The sequence below is a fragment of the Triplophysa dalaica genome, chromosome 20 (genome assembly GCF_015846415.1).
Source record: "Triplophysa dalaica isolate WHDGS20190420 chromosome 20, ASM1584641v1, whole genome shotgun sequence".
NCBI lineage: Eukaryota > Metazoa > Chordata > Actinopteri > Cypriniformes > Nemacheilidae > Triplophysa > Triplophysa dalaica.
The window spans coordinates 12,566,503-12,584,112 of NC_079561.1; the positions used below are offsets into that span (position 1 = coordinate 12,566,503).

Consider the following 17,610-nt stretch of genomic DNA (forward strand, 5'->3'; position numbering starts at 1 on the left):
ATGTACTGAAGAGGGATAAGGCTACACTACCATTTTAAGAGCGGAAAATGGTCTATTTTTAAATATATTTTTTACTTTTTAATACCAATGAAAATACAATATAAAAATGATATGTGTCAGGGGTGAGAAATATTTTTATTTATAAAAATAAAGCTTGAGACTAGCTTGTTAGTCTCATGAGTACGCTCAAATATTGTAAGCAGTACCTTAATGGAATGCAAGACTGGCACAACCGTCTTGATGGGGTCATTCAGCTGGCAACGGCGACAAGATCTCACCTTAAAGCAACAAACAAAAAAATGTCTAGGTTTGCAAGGACAATAAACTAAGAATAACTTCTAAATCAAGATGGGTCACCATATCTTACAATTAGGTCACTTACACTTATATGATATGCATTAATACCCTGCTGAAAAAATAAACAACCCCCAATGGATTTAATGGTTAGGAGACACATTTACAAGTCAGCACCAAGAAGCATTTAATGTGGCCAGGATCTCTTCCAAAGCTGTGGCTAACATTGGAAAAGGATCAACTTGCCAGAGGGTCAATGTATCATTGCTGATGACAGATTGAAAAGTAAGTGCTTGAAATAAAAAACCTTTACTTTGCATATAACCGTTTACAATTAAATGCTAAAAATATTGGTTATGTGTGAATAATTCTTGTTGTTACTTATTTTCATATATTTGTGCTTCATCAGAGGGACCAGCTGAGATAATGTTTCTCCAGGACCACAGTTGTTAGAGTGGCAGAACGACTTCAGCACTATTCAAGATCAACTGGTCAAAAGCAAGGCAGAGGTGAGAAGAAAACCGGAAGGACGTATATACTGCTATGGTCTGGACATCCAACCTGGTGTTATTAAAAAGATTTATGATCTTAAATGTGACAAAATAAGCATATTTTGGGTCTTCTATATGCTCTCTCTGGTCTCGTCTCAGTTCCCGCCTTTTCGTCTCTTAAGTTAGATTGTTAATTAGTTCATGCCCGCACCTGTCCCTTCTTGATTTTCTCCCCTTTAAATAGTCCTCATGTTTCATCGACCTGTGCTAGGTCATTGAGTTTGCTTACCTGTGTGTCTCACTGTGTGTAAACTCGTGCCTTATTGTATTGGTTACGCTTACCTGTTCCATATGCTCTTGTTTCTGTTCCTGTTGATGATTATCTGTCCAGTCTTGGAAGTGTTCAGTCTAGTTTACGTCAAGTGTTGTTTATTTCAGTTTAGTGATAGTAAGTCTACGTCCTGTCTTTACCCTGCCCCTCGCGGGTCTTTGTTTTGTGTTTTTGTCAATCCGTTACCTGTTAACCCTTCATCCCCGCTGCCCCACCACCAAAACAAAAACATGTTAAAAAAACTCACCTTTTGAGATTTAAAAACAACCGTGTGGGTATTCTAACTTTGCCTAAAGATTATATTTACAACAATAAAGCCATTTACATCTACATATTTTCAGTTTCTATTGTCAGTTCTGACTCGACATCTAACAAATCACCATAAAAAGGCGATTTTTGGCTGTATTCTTTCACATAGCCTTTGTCTAGGTAATCATGTATATATTTACAGACGAAATGTGTTCATGTTTATACATTCAAACAGTCGATAACAGTTCAAGGTTGTTGGAAACGCTGTTTTGTACTCATTTCATTCAGGAGTCACCTATCAAATGTGCAGCTTCTTCCTGCTGCTCACTGAGACGATTCCTGTGCGGGGAAAGAGAGACCTTGTGCACTCGGGACAGCACTGGCGACATTTTCCCACTGAATGAAAGCTTTATTGTTAGGTCGCTGGAAATTCCACTTTGTGCTTCTCCTGAACAAAAGCTGCAAAAGGGCTTTTAAAAGTTACTAAATAAAGAGACAGACTTGCGTTTTAAGAAACACTGTTTTGTGTTCGCATTTGCTTAAGTGTGGGCCAGAGAGGCACACGGCAGATTGAATAGGGTGAAGACATTGTGATGTAAAATTGTCTCCCCATTCTTGGGCCCCAATCGCAAATTGTCCCCTGGGCTGGTGCCCATAAGGCCCATTGGATAATCTGGCCCTGGTTCCCCTTTACCTACAGATATCAAAAGTATAGTGTTAGTTCTGGCAGGTTACGTAAGTCAAGCTTGCATCAGCTGATCCTCCTTAGTCTAGTTGCCAGCTTTCGCTGCTTACTTTGGCCAAGGCCCGCCCAAGAGGGCATATGACTGACAGGTGAACTGAAGCAACCAATCACATTTCGATTTGTGCTGCGAGGTGTGAGGTGTGTCTTTTCATAACCCACCCTCACACACATTGATTCACAACATCGGGAGGGATGTGACAATTAAAAGATAGCAGATCTAAAGGCCTGCTCTTTCCATTTATCCTAGAGCAGATCATTTATATTTTGACCTGTGATAAAGTTGCATTGATTTTGCAATTATAAGAAAGCAGTGAGTGACACTTATGCTATCTAGACAGTTGTCATGACTGAATTGTTTGACATATGTTATAATCATATTCAGCCACACCTTAAGCACCAAATCTAGGTTTGGTTATTCTCTTGCGGACAGTGGGTCTACTGAAGATGGGTGAAAAGTCTCCCATCAATAGTATTATCCAAGGGCTTTGTTTGCTGTTTACGCCATCACACTAAAGCAATTGGCCTGTCAATCATATGAATGTAAACTCCTCTGGCAGCCGCTAAACGTCAGATACTAAAATAATGCTGCCAATGTTAGTAATAGATGTGACAACTGATGCACTGACAGCTGGACCCTCATATGACCCTCATACGATGTCTTTGCAATATTTAAACAGTTGCCTGTTTTTCCCTCACTATAACTATATATTAACAAAAACTTATTGTACCGGCCAAAATAATGTCCAACTTGACCTCATCATCTTTAAAAAGATTTTAAGGAGGCTTGGCAAAAAATTATATACAACATGCAAAGCATTTTGAGCCAGAAGTCAGGACAATGGCTTCAAAACATTATTACAAAAGAGAAATAACAAAATATAAACACACTGTAAAAAAAATATGTTGTGCTTTTTGTTTTATATATGTTTTATGTATTTTTGAATAAGACCCATATTCACGGAAAGGATATAAGTTGTCTTTTTAAGTAATTATACATTTATTTATATCATATTTCTGATAACAAGCTAAATAAATAACAAGTAAATTACATCGGCTACTAGGTTGAAAGTACATCTAGCCAATATTATTTTGGGTTACCAGTAGAACTATTACTTGGCTAAATTTAAATGACCTATTCAACCATTTTTTATTTAATAAATTCATATACAATCCAATTTAACAAACTGTTGATATAAGTCAATTATTAAATAATACAATATTAATATTAATTAGCAGTAATATACATCAAATAAAACATAAATAGATATATTATTACCCACTAGCAAGTCCGATCACGAAACACTGAACGGAAGTAGCTCAGCACGTGAGCTCTACACGTGTTGCTTTCCATTCCAAAGCTATCATCCCTATGCCCTACTCCCTGTGAAGAATAAAGCTCTTGATGTATAAACTCTGGATGGAACAACACAACTGTATCTTTGTGGTGAGGAAGGCGGGACGGAAGCCGTGAGGCGGGGCCCGTGGCGTGAGTGATAGTTGGAATCAGCTGTGCGCACACCGGTCCCGCATATCTCACGGAGGAAATCGGGAGCATAAGAGGACGAGCGACGGGACTGCTGACAAGAGAGGACCGGGCCCGGACATATGTTTTAAGTTTGTATTTATGTTCTTGTGGCCGGCAGTCGACCGTGAGGTGGCTGCCAGTCTTTTACTTCAGTGTTATTGTTTGTTTATTTTTATTAAAGTTTGTTGAATGTTCGCTGGTTCCCGCCTCCTTCCTTCCCTACTTTGAACTTTATTTTATTTACAAAGGTGAATCGTTAAGAGTGCAGTAGTCAGTTGGGAAAGTTCAATAAGCTGGATGTGACTTTTCAGTGTTTTGCTCCTGATATGTGCAGGTTGGTGGCGTGTCTCTTGTCTGCCGGGCGTCAGCCACTGGTTTCTGCGTTAGCAAGAAAAGGTTCAACACGCTAGCGATTATGCCTTGTGGAGACGAAACTCAGCCTGTGCCTCCTTCCATGCTTTCTAAATAAAGCAGGTGATGAGCCTCAGGTGCTGACGACTGGCAGGTGTGTCGCGTTGCTTCCTTTGTTTCCTTGACGACGACGATTGCGCAATGGGTGACTCGCCACATAGTCAAAAGTGCCCCAGAACCATTTGCTTTCTTACAGTTCTTCAAAATATCTTCTTTTGTGTTCGCCAGAATTAAAAAATGATGAAGTAATCTTTCCTACTAGTGAGGCACTCAACTTCTTTGGTCGACCATGGCTAGGCCAGTTCTGAGTGAAACCTGTCCTGTTAAACCGCTGTATGGTTTTAGCCACTGTGCTGCAGCACAATTTTAGGGTCTTGGCAATCTTCTAGCGTAGGGCATCTTTATGTAGAGCAACAATTTGCATCAGTAACCATCTTGAACTTCCTGTGACCAGTATGAGTGAGTGAGATTTTTAAAAACAAATTTTACACACCTGCTCCCCATTCACACCTGACACCCTGTTACACTAAAGAATCACATGACACCGGGCAGGGCTGGATTATCCAATGGGCATCTTGGGCTCAGGCACAGGGGCCCTTGAGAAGAAGCACATAGCGACAAATCTAGCAACTTCTTGGATAAATCTTTCATTTAGTGGGAACATGTCGACAGTTCTGTCCCGCGAGCGATAGTTCTCTCTTTCCCGGTGCGGTGACCCCTTCTCTTGGCGTCACTCTGCACAGTGAGTGTGGAAGAAGAAACAGCACTGTATGACAGGTGACTGACTCAATGAGTACAAACAGCGTTTCCAACAACCTGTCACTATTATCGACTATTTGTGTTTAATATATACATATGGACAAATTTCGTCTCTAAATATACACATGGTTTCCATGTGGTGTGAATATAGGCAAACATAAGCCGAAATCACCGCTTTTTACTGCAAGTTGTTAGAGGATGTTGCATCATGAACTGAAAACAGAAACTGTAAATATGTCAATAAGAACGGCTTTATAGTTGTAAAAATAATGAGTTGATATACCCTCGCGGCTGTTTTGAAAGGTAAGAGTTTTTTTACATTTATTTGGTGCGTGCTTCCTATATAGATATAATATCGATCAGAAACTGCCTTACTTAACCAATATTTAGCCATCATTATTAGATAAACCATAGTGCTTTTACATACCCTACATTGCAAAATGTTTACATACACACAAATGCGATGATGTCGTAATATATAGGCTAAAGAAGTTTGTTTACATATAATAGCCTACTCGTTAATGCCGTTTACTGTAACACATTACACGTTACAAGAACTGGATTCATGAGGTGCTTGTTACACAAATAAAGTTTAACAAATGTCAAATTACTCTTGTAGTATAATCATTGACATTTAACGCCCGTTTAATCTTAGAAAAAATGAAGATGAAAATATTTCAAAATTGCATTTAAGAATATTCTTAAGGACTTTCTGTAAATCAGTTTTGTGAACCTGGCGTGTTTGTGTGTGAATTGTGAAATATGGAAGAATATGATAGAACTGAATTGATAGAGGTGTAGTAGCCTAGTGTTTGCTGGTTGCATGCCAGTGAATTACAGTATGAAGGGAAATGTCTTGATATTGTTGCTGGTGGTCCAGGAAAGCATTGTTGCAATCATGTGGTGTAAATCCTGTATGATGGAGGATTGTGTACAGGTGTTGATATTTTCAGGTTGTGATCATAGTTTGTAACTTGTCAATGTAAACCTGAAATGGTGTTTCAACTTTATTGTGTGTATGTGAATGGGGGGTCCATAAGGCATTTGTGCCCAGGAGCCTCGGTATTCTTAATCCGGGCCTGACAATGGATGGGAAAATGGTTAATTGGGCACAATTTTTTTAAATTTTAAAATTTAGGGGTTTTCTTCACTTTTGTTGCCGGGGTTTAGACATTAATGGCTGTGTGCTGAGTTATTTTGAGGAGACAGCTAATTTACACTGTTATACAAGCTGTACAATCACTACTTTACATTGTAGCAACGTTTCATTTCTTCATTGTTGTCACATGAAAAGCTATAATAAAATATTTACAAAAATTTGGGGGGTGAAGTCTGCAAGATACTGTACATGTATTAGGACTGTCAGTAGATTAAAAATTGTAATCGTGATTAATTGCACCCTTTTCATGCGATTAATTGCACACATATAGTGAAATTAAACATACACTATTTTGTTTAACATGTTTTTTTAGCACTGTAAATCGATTAAAAACATAAACTAACTAATCACACTCATCATTTATGTTTTTAAATATACTTTTACATTCTAATAAATTAACATTTTATCTCCAAATTAATGTAGGGACAACACATTTCTTTAACAGCATCGTTTTATGAATGAAAGCCAACATTCTAAGATTTTATATAATATTTATTTTATGCATATGAATGCAGGTCATCATTTTGCTTGATTTTATTTTTTTGACAATTTGTAAATTTCTGCAGTATACAATTTTAGAATAAACAATATTCCCTTGGCAGTTGAAACAAACACCAGCACTCAGTTGTGTAACTGAATTATAATTGTGTTAACATAGCATGCGGAAAACATTTCGCCCATTTGTGTAAATTAAAAGCAAAGCTTATGTTTCTGTCCTATGTGTTTATATGTGTTAAACAGCATCCTATAATGTTTATAAGACACTTTTAAAATTGGAATTGAAACAGCTGTGCTTCTGCTGTATTACTGTCTTGTCTGATTCCTAGAAGTGTGTAGTACAATGTACACCAAACATTTACTCAAAAAACATCCATTGTTTCAATTATTGCTCTTTCATAACCACAATAATCTTGGTTTATGTACACAGAATCAGATACTGTAAATCATTGTAGTAATTGATCATTCTTATATGTTGTACTTTAAGAAAGTAAGCCCATTTTCTGTTTCCTGTGTTACGGTGCAAGGTTACCTGTATGTCGCGTGACTGTGCTGGTTTTGCTGTAGCACATATGAATAAAGTACCTAAAGTTGAGTATATCCCAGGTCATTGTGCTTTAATCTGGGACATGCAACAGATGCCCACCTGAAAAAAAGGATGTATTATGCTTGTGAGAAGCGCTGAGGTGTCGTGCAATTGTGAAGTGCAGTTTCCAAAACAATGAGCTGTATTTCAGCTGAGGACCTGTTGAATGTCAATCTGTGCATGCTGTTACACAATATAGAAGGATTTTCAAAATAGTTTAATAATCTTTACATGTTTACTCTTTACATGTTTATTACAGTTTATTACTCTTTATAACATGATACGCATAAGATGTTGACTATAGAATGCAAAAATTGCATCACTTTAAAAAAAAGGCGTGACTAATAATTGCTTTCGAAGAATTTGTGTCAGTTATGTTGTAAGCATGTAAGTTGTTTTGATAATAAATTGCCTGTCAAGAAAAGGAATGTACTTCATGCGCCAAGAAAGAATAGGACTACATCAGGCCATATTGATCTTATAAAACCCAGTAGTTTTAATTTGTTGTTGAGAAACTGGTTATTATTGCTTGAAATGGCCTTATTCAGTTTATGGCACAAATAATGGCAAACACTAACCGAAAAAAGGTTACCTTTAAATTTATGATACTTGCTTACTCATGCCAAGAACCCAAACTGCCCCCAGCAATGTTCTACATCAGTTATATGGAAAAACATCAGTCTGGGTGTGCCCAATTCAAGAATATACTTTTTCTCAGGTGTATAGAATAAACATTTTCTCGGTTGTTAAGGTGTATTTTTTTAACTATAAAATGAAACTCATGTTATTCGTGCAGTTTAAAACCTTTGTAGAAAACAAAAGAAGATATTTTGCGAAATGTGCAGTTGCCAAAGGTGGGACCAAGTCATTGTTTTGCAAGTCACAAGGTCTCAAGTCTTTGCATGCAAGTCTCGAGGTAAGTCCCGAGTCAAGACAATCAATACCAAGTCTAGTCCTAGTCCTTAAGTTTTAACTTCAAGTCTTTAACAAGTCACTGTATTAAATAGTATAGTATATTTATATTAATTTGTCAGAAAGGCATCACAATGCACAATATTTGAGATGAAGTTCTGACTATTTTCACTAAGGGCACCGTTGTAGAAATTTACTTTACACACCTGACTGAAGATAATGCTTATAGATAATAGCTGTATGTGAGCATGGGACACACCAGCTATTCGCTGATTTTTTGTCTGACCTCTACACCTGTAATATTAATGTATACTCAGTTTATATTATAATATACTGTAGAAGACGGAATGTAGTCTTATGACTGGGCAATGTGTTTTTTGTTCACTCTTTTCTTCATTATCTCTTACCTTTCTCTAACTCTTTATCTTTGAGTCTGTCTAACTCTTGTTGACCAGTTTGCTCTCCCTGTACAAAATAAAAACAAACATTGCAAATCAATCTATAAAAAAATACAAACATATCTTAAAATGTCGTTCGGACTCCACCTGATTTATGTGTTTGGTAAATTTAAACACTACATTCTACAATCATACTTAGCTTTTATATCTGTTAGTTATAGTTACAGGCAAAAATATAGAGCTGGTATTCGAGAAATATGTTGTGACTGTCAACTAAAAATGTAATGCTTTATGCTTCGGAATTAGCAAGGGATCATGAATTATAAGCATGTGTCATGAACTGTCACGGATCTCGTGGCAAGACAGGGCAGGAGAACCCAAGTGCAGGCAGACTCAGACGTAGGGGTAAGGGTAAGGGTAACAAAGGTATTTATTAAACAAACACTATAAATAGACAAAACAAAACCCACGAGGGGGAAAACAAAACAGGATAAATAATAATTACTAACAAGGACAAGAACACTGACTAACTAGACTATAAAACAAACACTGGAAACAAACACTAAACTAACACTTACTAATACAGGGAACAGGAACAAGGCAAGGCAAGACAAGACGAGAGCATGAATATCCTCCCACACAACGAGGTACAGCTTACAATGAACGTGCACAGGACAACGAAACATGAGACTCTTTATAGGCAAACAAACACAGGATAATAACAAGAAACAGGTGCTGGGGATTAAGCACTCGGGGAAAGCTGACGAGGACTGAGAGGGGCGGGACCAAAGACGAGACACGAGAAAGAACTATGACTTTCCCACATAAAACCATCAGGCAATGCCATGGCTCCACTCGAGACAGGAATAAAACATGACATGATAGTGGAACCATGACATAAGCCCCCCCTTAAATGAACACCTCCAGGTGTTCATCAAGGGGTAACTAACAAGACAAGACTAACTTGGACAAGGACAAAAACCAGACAGACAAGGCAAACATGACTAGGGGCAGACACGACAAGATAATCAACGGGTTGGGGTGGGACAATAAAAATAACAAACAAGGGAGGGGGGGCGGGGGTATACAAGGAAACATAGGAAGTCCAAAAGGGGTAGGGCTGGGTGGGGAAGTTCCAGCCCTTGGGGACGCACCAGGGCGCGGAGCCCCAGGAGGCTTGACAGGGGTAGTCCTGGGGGGAACTGTCCTAGTCCCCTGCAGGACTGCTGGGCTGGACGGCGGCTGGGCAGCCGGACCGGACGGCGGCTGGGCAGCCGGACCGGACGGCGGCTGGGCAGCCGGACTTGATGGCGGCTGGGCAGCCGGACTGGATGGCGGCTGGGCAGCCGGACCGGACGGCGGCTGGGTAGCCGGACCGGACGGCGGCTGGGCAGCCGGACCGGACGGCGGCTCGGCAGCCGGACCGGACGGCGGCTCGGCAGCCGGACTTGATGGCGGCTGGGCAGCCGGACTGGATGGCGGCTGGGTAGCCGGACTGGACGCCGGCTGGGCAGCCGGACTTGACCGAGCTGGCCGCTCGGCCCATCACCTCCCTACGGCGCCCCCCCAAAAAATATTTGGGGCTTGACACGTCCGGACTCGGGACCACCGGACTCGGGACCACCGGACTCGGGACCACCGGACTCCTGTCTGCCCTCCGTTGTCTCTTCTTCTTCAGCCGAGCCACCCGTCTGGTGGGCGGCTGAAGGAAGGAGGTGAAGGGCAAAGCTGGTTCGGGGTTGGAGGCCTCCGAGGAAGACCCCGAAGAAGTTCTCCTCCCCCGCTTGCCACGGAGACCAGATGGAGGTGGTGAAGAGACTGCAGAGGATGGGGAGAGGCTCATGACCCCGATTTGTAGGAAATGACTCTCGGGGATGACGGCCAGCGGAGAAGGAGAGCAGGACTCAACTGAGACCCTGGGCTTCGGCCGATTCATGGCATACCTGATCAGTTCGGTGAAGCCCAGCGGTCTCAGCGTCTGCATCTCCTCCCGCGTCAGAGGATGGTTGAGGCCGCCATTGAACAGGACCATCTGTTCCTGCTCATCATGGATCATCTCCCCTGCAGTCTCAAAGAAGCGATCCGCGAAGCCAAGCACGTCGCCGTATCCCTGACGAACAGTACACAGGCGACGGGCCTGACTTGCGCATCTCGCTTCCATGCCTGCTGGGTTCGATCTTGGCATGTTCATTCTGTCATGAACTGTCACGGATCTCGTGGCAAGACAGGGCAGGAGAACCCAAGTGCAGGCAGACTCAGACGTAGGGGTAAGGGTAACAAAGGTATTTATTAAACAAACACTATAAATAGACAAAACAAATCCCACGAGGGGGAAAACAAAACAGGATAAATAATAATTACTGACAAGGACAAGAACACTGACTAACTAGACTATAAAACAAACACTGGAAACAAACACTAAACTAACACTTACTAATACAGGGAACAGGAACAAGGCAAGGCAAGACGAGACGAGACGAGACGAGACGAGACGAGAGCATGAATATCCTCCAACACAACGAGGTACAGCTTACAATGAACGTGCACAGGACAACGAAACATGAGGACTCTTTATAGGCAAACAAACACAGGATAATAACAAGAAACAGGTGCTGGGGATTAAGCACTCGGGGAAAGCTGACGAGGAGTGAGAGGGGCGGGGCCAAAGACGAGACACGAGAAAGAACTATGTCTTTCCCACATAAAACCATCAGGCAATGCCATGGCTCCACTCGAGACAGGAATAAAACATGACATGATAGAGGAACCATGACAGCATGATAGCAACCGTTAGCTACCTAAATAGCATGCCTATTTGGGCCACATGTGAAATCATCTGTCACATCTGGCCTAGCAATGGCATGGGTGACCATATATGGGCCAAATATGGGCCATATTCTTTTTGCCATAACTTTAGAAATGGTGGGAATGTTCAATTGGTTCACATCTTGTTTTGAGGTATGGCCCAGATAACAACAAACACATGAGCACCACATATGTTCCACAATTTGTGGCTTACATTTGGATTGTAATTGGAAAAAAACACCTGAAATGTCCCTCCGAAATCAAGTCCGTCCTTCAGTCCCTTACAGCACCTTTCACTTCTTTCCTCATAACTTTTCATGTTTAAGTAAGTGACGTTTTGACATTTGAAAGTAATTTTATTGAAATATGTAGCATTTTGTGTCAGTATTGCATGTGATCAGCGATAATGGTGTAATACTGGAATAATGCTCCTTAGAAATATGAGTCTAAAAATGGACTCTTCAGATAGATTAAACTAGGCTCAAATTGACAACTACATATTTTTACAGTAACGTTTTTGTCTTTTAAATGTTGTTTAAATTCTTATGTGAAAGCCTTACCAACGAAGTCAGTGTTTAAATGAAGTATGCAGTAATATGAAAGATGTCTTATGTCAGTTTATACTTTTTCCAACATATTTCCCTTCAAATGATCCCCACAGACATTGGGAATAACCCCAGTAGGAGAACTTGTTAAAGGACTAAATTATGTTATCACGTTATAAGTGTTGTAACTAGTAAATTTACTCTTAGAATGTCAGTTTACTCTTCACAAGTTTTGGTGTACAGAAATGCAAGATAGACTCTTTCAACGTTAAATTTTATTAAAAAAACTGATTACAAATGATTACAGAGTACCTGTAGATATTTGATTACATGTAACATGACAAAAGGAAATGATTTTGAATACATTTGTGTAGTTGAGTGTAGTTGATTTTTTTTAAATCTTTAATAAAAATATACATTTTGGTAATCAGTGTATATGTTTAATATTGGTTGATTGTGTTTATTGAATATTTTAAATAAAAAAGTGCTGTGGTATAAATATGGTTAAATTCTGGGAGAATTCTTGCTTTGAGTCTATCAGCCACATGTGGCCCACATAAGGGCCGTCAGTCCTTTACCGAACTCAGCCAAACAAGAATGACATATAAGGTCCAGATATGGGCCACATCATTCTTTATTATATGGGTCACTGTTGGTGGAATTATAGCCCAGATCTGGTTGAGTTGGGGCAAGAAGATGTGGACCAGATCTGGGCCATGGGAACACTTTCTAGTGGGCCACAGGTCAGCAGTTTATATGGGTCAGATCTGCACCAAATTAAATTTGCAGACTGGGTAGTTTGAGAGAGGAATTATCTTAGACATTGTGTACATTGGGCGCATTTAGGCAGGTTATCAAATAAGTTGAAATCATCACAAAAATACCTTCTTTGAACTTCTATACGGCATGTTTCATAAAACAGATTTTAAGTTTGCCGCCTCCCGCTCCATCTGACATTCCTCCATTGAAATGAAACAGCTGACCACCAGATGATTACAAAGGGCTACCACGCATGCACAGATATGGATTTTCTGGTGTTTATGTTTAAACTTTAAACATTTGTAAATCTATTTTGAGTTTTAAGGTAGACAATCATTTGATGCCAGGTTACTAGGGCTATGCGGTGCAATGCAGCTCAAGTCGGTCGGATTTACAACATGCAAGCTCACCCCTTTCTCCCAAAATGAAAACAGATGGCTGGGACAGGAGCTTGACATTATGTCCTACACAATTGGACGCATTTGAGATTAATACCTGTCTTAAAATTAAGGTTGAAAGGTTTATAATTGCTGCCTCCAAATAAGTTAAAGTATTTAAAATATATTATTAACAGTATACAAGCACTTGTGTCTAATTCACAGACTAATTGTCTGAAATATAAAAAAAATTAACATTATGTGGTTTAAAACACTGAACAGTTTTGATAAATGACAAGCGTGCGCCTCACAGACAGTGGGAGAGGCTTTCTCATTCGATCCAGGGAACAGCCGACCGTGAACACAACTTCGATGCTTGGATGTATGGTTTTAAAATATATAATGACTTGCTTGCCGAGTCATAGTGTTCAAGTCATGAGTCATTGGTGTCCCATTCTAAGTCACGTAACAAGTCTTCTCTGATTTAGTCGAGTCGAGTCGCAAGTCATCAAATTTGTGACTCGAGTCCGAGTAAAGTCCCAGTCATGTTAGGTTAGGCTTCTGATGTTCTTCAAAATATCTTCTTCTGTGTTTGCAGATTAAAAGACAGAGAAATATTAGAAACGTGGTCTTTATTGGGATGGGGTTACAATTATCAAATATATTATTTTGAACAACATAACATAAGCAATTGACCATGTAAGAAACCGCAGACAATTGTGCATGCATCACATTTATGCCTCAAGCATAGCAATTTGTACAAACGACAGAGAGGTTTTAATGTTGTGCAAAGTCAAACGTGACAATATACATCTTACAGTCGTATGTTTTGAAAATTTTCATTGTAATGTGAAAAGTCAAAGTGACCAGAAAAACTGACAAAGAAAACGAAGAGTTAGGATGATTGACAACCAAAAAGATATTTGACTAAAACTGTATAAAATAACTAACACTATAGATGGCATGTCTGATTTAAGGATGCTTCGAACGCAGAGACGTAAGGGAGATCGATAGATATACTTACTGTAGATACATCCATTATGCTGCACGTCCAGCTGTGTGGGTCTTTCTCAGAGGAGGAGGAGGATGAACAGGTGAACGCAGTCTTCAGTGAGGAGCGCTGCATGTTCGCAGGCCTTTAGGGGGAGTGTTGAGGCGCGTGGAGACTGGCACGGCGTCTGCATGAAGGGGGAGAGGCTGGGAAACGACGGGAGCACAAGCGCGAGAGATGTTCGCTGACTGTGGCCCTGTCCCCGCGTCCTCGATGCCTGCGAGCAGCACATCCCCCTAACCGACAACAAGGACACCGAACGATCCCGTGCGCTCGAGACGGTGCCGCTTCAGCTTCTGCAATGGAGAGATATCTTCGGTGAGTCAGATCATCTTTTCTGAGGTGATCAGTCATGTTTTATGTAGGGCTGCTTACTTACACGGTTTTTGATGTACAAACGGTGTTTGATGATCGAGCGTTACCTTTTTATATAAGGCATTTGTCAGGAGTACATGTGCGCGTGGCGTGATGTCAGCCTCATCTGGGCTTTAATACAGAATTATCCCCGAGTTTTGACATGGCGATTAACCACTGGCTAAGCGCAACACACTCTGCACACCACTTCAATCCTGCCGATCAGCTGTTATGGCATTGCCTAAGTTGTTATTAGTATATGAAGACGAAGCGGTCCAATGTTTTCCATGTCTTGCCCTGCTGAAGTTGGCCTGTAGGTCTAATGGACCGTTAAAAACGGGAAATTATAGTGCAAGCGTGAGTCGCCGGGTGTAAAGCGATGTTACGCAAAATGCTTAAGGCGCAAGGGAAGATGTCCATCTGACGTTCGAGTTGTGAGTGTTGCTTCTCCGTATAACACGTCCACCGCGGATACGAAGCCAGGGGATTTGCTTAAGGCCTGTAGCGCGCTATAATTTCAGCGCTTTGGGTGAAGGACGGGGCGCCGAGGCTCTATAGCCCACACTTGGCGGTCGGGTGTGACATGCTGTGTTGCACAAGTATCCGCACACTGTTACTGTAACAGCCTCAACACGGTCACTGCTGCAAATATGGTAGGCACAGTCGCGCTCGCACGCACAGTTATGTAACGAAACATCTTCAAACGGCCTATGGCAGAAATGCTGCATAGTTCATCTGGCAACATCGATGAAGGGCTGAAATTATGCAGCACGCATATGTTATGTCTATAGCGAATATACGCGTCGGCGGTTGTGGCTTTTATGCTCACATAGGCGTTTCTTCATTTCTCGTTTAAAGGACATTGCACGTCTGACTGAAAATTGAGCTTGTTTCCAAATTTGCGTTCGATTGGTAACGGATAATGTTGGGGATTGGTGCGACAGTGCGATTTTTACAGTTGTGTTATGTAACATCGGCGTGAGATGTCGTGCAAGTGTCCCGGAGGAATGCCAGCGCGACACGGCTATGATGCATATTGCAACCGTGAACAAGTTGGCGCGATCCTCATCAGTAGGGCCCTTAATAAAATGATGATTCACAAATCCGAATCAGATATCGTGCATGGAAGGAATATGTTGTCCGTCAAAATGCACACGAGCAGATGAAGGAAATCGACATTTTTATCCATCAGCCTCTGTCGAGATCACAAGCACAGGTCCCCAGATGTATGAATCATTTGGTATAGGAATGTTTACTGCAGCCCTGGTGTGAATGAGGGATGCGTTTTTAGAACGATCACTTATTTCATCTGTTTATCAATATGTCTTGTGTTGATGGTTACTTTGGATTGGAATGAATATTTCTCATTGAAAGCATGTGTCATGGCGAGGTCCTTGAGATATAGACACATCTCTAATGTTCAAATTTCGTCCCTTATTTCTGAGATGTTTGTTCTAGCATTATTTACTACCCTTATATTTATAAGTGTAGAAGTTTTTTGTTTGTTTTGTTTTATTCGTAGTAAAACCACAGTAACCAAAAATGCTCTGTGCACTCACCACATTAACCTGTTTAACCATGGTATTTGCAGTACCACTGTGACAAAGGGTAATCTGCAAAAAAAAACTTGGTTACTACACTTTGACTGTAAAAATAAATCCATGAATGATTACTCTTTAAGCTTCAAAGTGGATACTTTGAGACTGAGAGTAAATATTTTATTGCCATTATTGTGAACATTGGATGTTACAATATTATCGATATCATGTTATCGGAATAGCAAAATTGTCTCAATATTGTCTCAATGTTATGACTGTATGAGACGATAGGTCCTCCATTGAGAATGTTAGAAAAAATAATAGATGTTACCTTTGGCAAGGACCATCTGGTGCAATTATTTATTTTATAAAAGGAATTTTCAATTATTTTATTTTATAAAAGGGATATTTAGGTCATTTGACCCATCTCATACTCACACAAGCGTCTAAGCAACAGTTATGACTAGAGGATAAAGAATACATGCTTATGGCACGTTTCCAAGTCATCATTTGTTATTTTAAATATTGCAATAAATCCCGCACCTTGGATTGTACACCAAGGTATTATCGTACAGTGAGATTTTGATATTGTTATGTCCTAGAACATCGGCAAAGGTAGTCAAATTTGTATACCTGAGAAAATAAAGTAAATTAAAATGAAAAAAAAAATGTATGAAATAAATAAAAATCCTGGGAAAAGAAATGGAAATTGCACAGATTTGCAATATTATGGTAGTTTTAATTCTCAAATATCGATTGTATTAATATTAAATCTTCAGGTAAATATGATTAAATCTACTATTGTATTATTCTATTGTATTAACCGCAAAATCAAAAGTGTATTAATTAGTCTCAATTAAAAGACCCGCTGCCATACTAGAGTAACATTTAGACCTCAGAAAGCTCATACGAGGCAAGAGGGACCAGATGAGATATGAAACATACATTTGGTGTTATTGATTCGGAATCCTTTTAACTTCTTTGTTTAGGGATGTTATATTCATGCTAAGGAAATATATGGATTTAAAATCTGTAACACTTTTTTTTTTACTCTCCTCATGTCTTCCAAAAACTCTATACGACTCTTTCTTCTGTGGAACACAAGAAAAGATATTTTGAGAAATGTCTCCATACAATGGAAGTCAGTGGGGGCCAGTGTTATTTGGTTACCAGAGTTCTTCACAATATCTTATTTCATGTTATGCAGAAGAAAGGAAAGTCATATAGGTTTGAAATAAGATGAGGATGATAAAATAATTTTAGTTTTTTGGGTGAACTAACCCTTTAAATACAGTTTTTCTTGGAAGAAAGTGAATTTCGTTGACATTTTGAAAGCAGGTATTGCAATAGATGCAATTTAATCTCTGGATGTTTAAGTAGACCTTTTCTTTTACATCACGTGACTCAGCTCATGTTTTCAACAACAGTGATATTGTGTTTAGGCATTGGTTTTATCTTAGTGTTTTTAATTGTATAAATGCCTGTTTTTGTTGACAGATCCCAATGACACGAAGCCACCGTTGAAGTCTCAGGAACAGATCTTTGGATGGAACAGTAACCGAACAGAATGGGATCTACTCACTGAGTAGTCCGAACTCTGAAGTTTTGCTTTTACTCATCCACTGTTATAAATGAGTGTCTCAGATAAAAACATCAGGGGTGGGGCGCACACCAGAACCCATACAGGTAAACTGACCAAACCCTAAATGAATGATACAACGAGTTCTTCTACAGGTCATACATCCTATACCTATTGCACATTATGGGAACATCTGTTGATTCAAACAAAATCTTCACAGCTATAAAGATTTGGTTCACGAAAA

The 17,610-nt window shown here is 39.9% G+C and overlaps 1 protein-coding gene across 1 annotated transcript in view; it reads left to right on the top strand.

The window, feature by feature from the left end:
- The first annotated feature begins 14,074 nt into the window (after positions 1–14,074).
- adcy6a (adenylate cyclase 6a) overlaps positions 14,075–17,610 on the top strand; it is a 44,344-nt gene continuing 40,808 nt past the window's right edge. The window contains exons 1-2 of the mRNA XM_056732943.1: positions 14,075–14,213; positions 17,285–17,473. The gene's annotated coding sequence lies outside the window, so the exon portion shown is untranslated. The remainder of the gene's footprint in view (positions 14,214–17,284; positions 17,474–17,610) is intronic.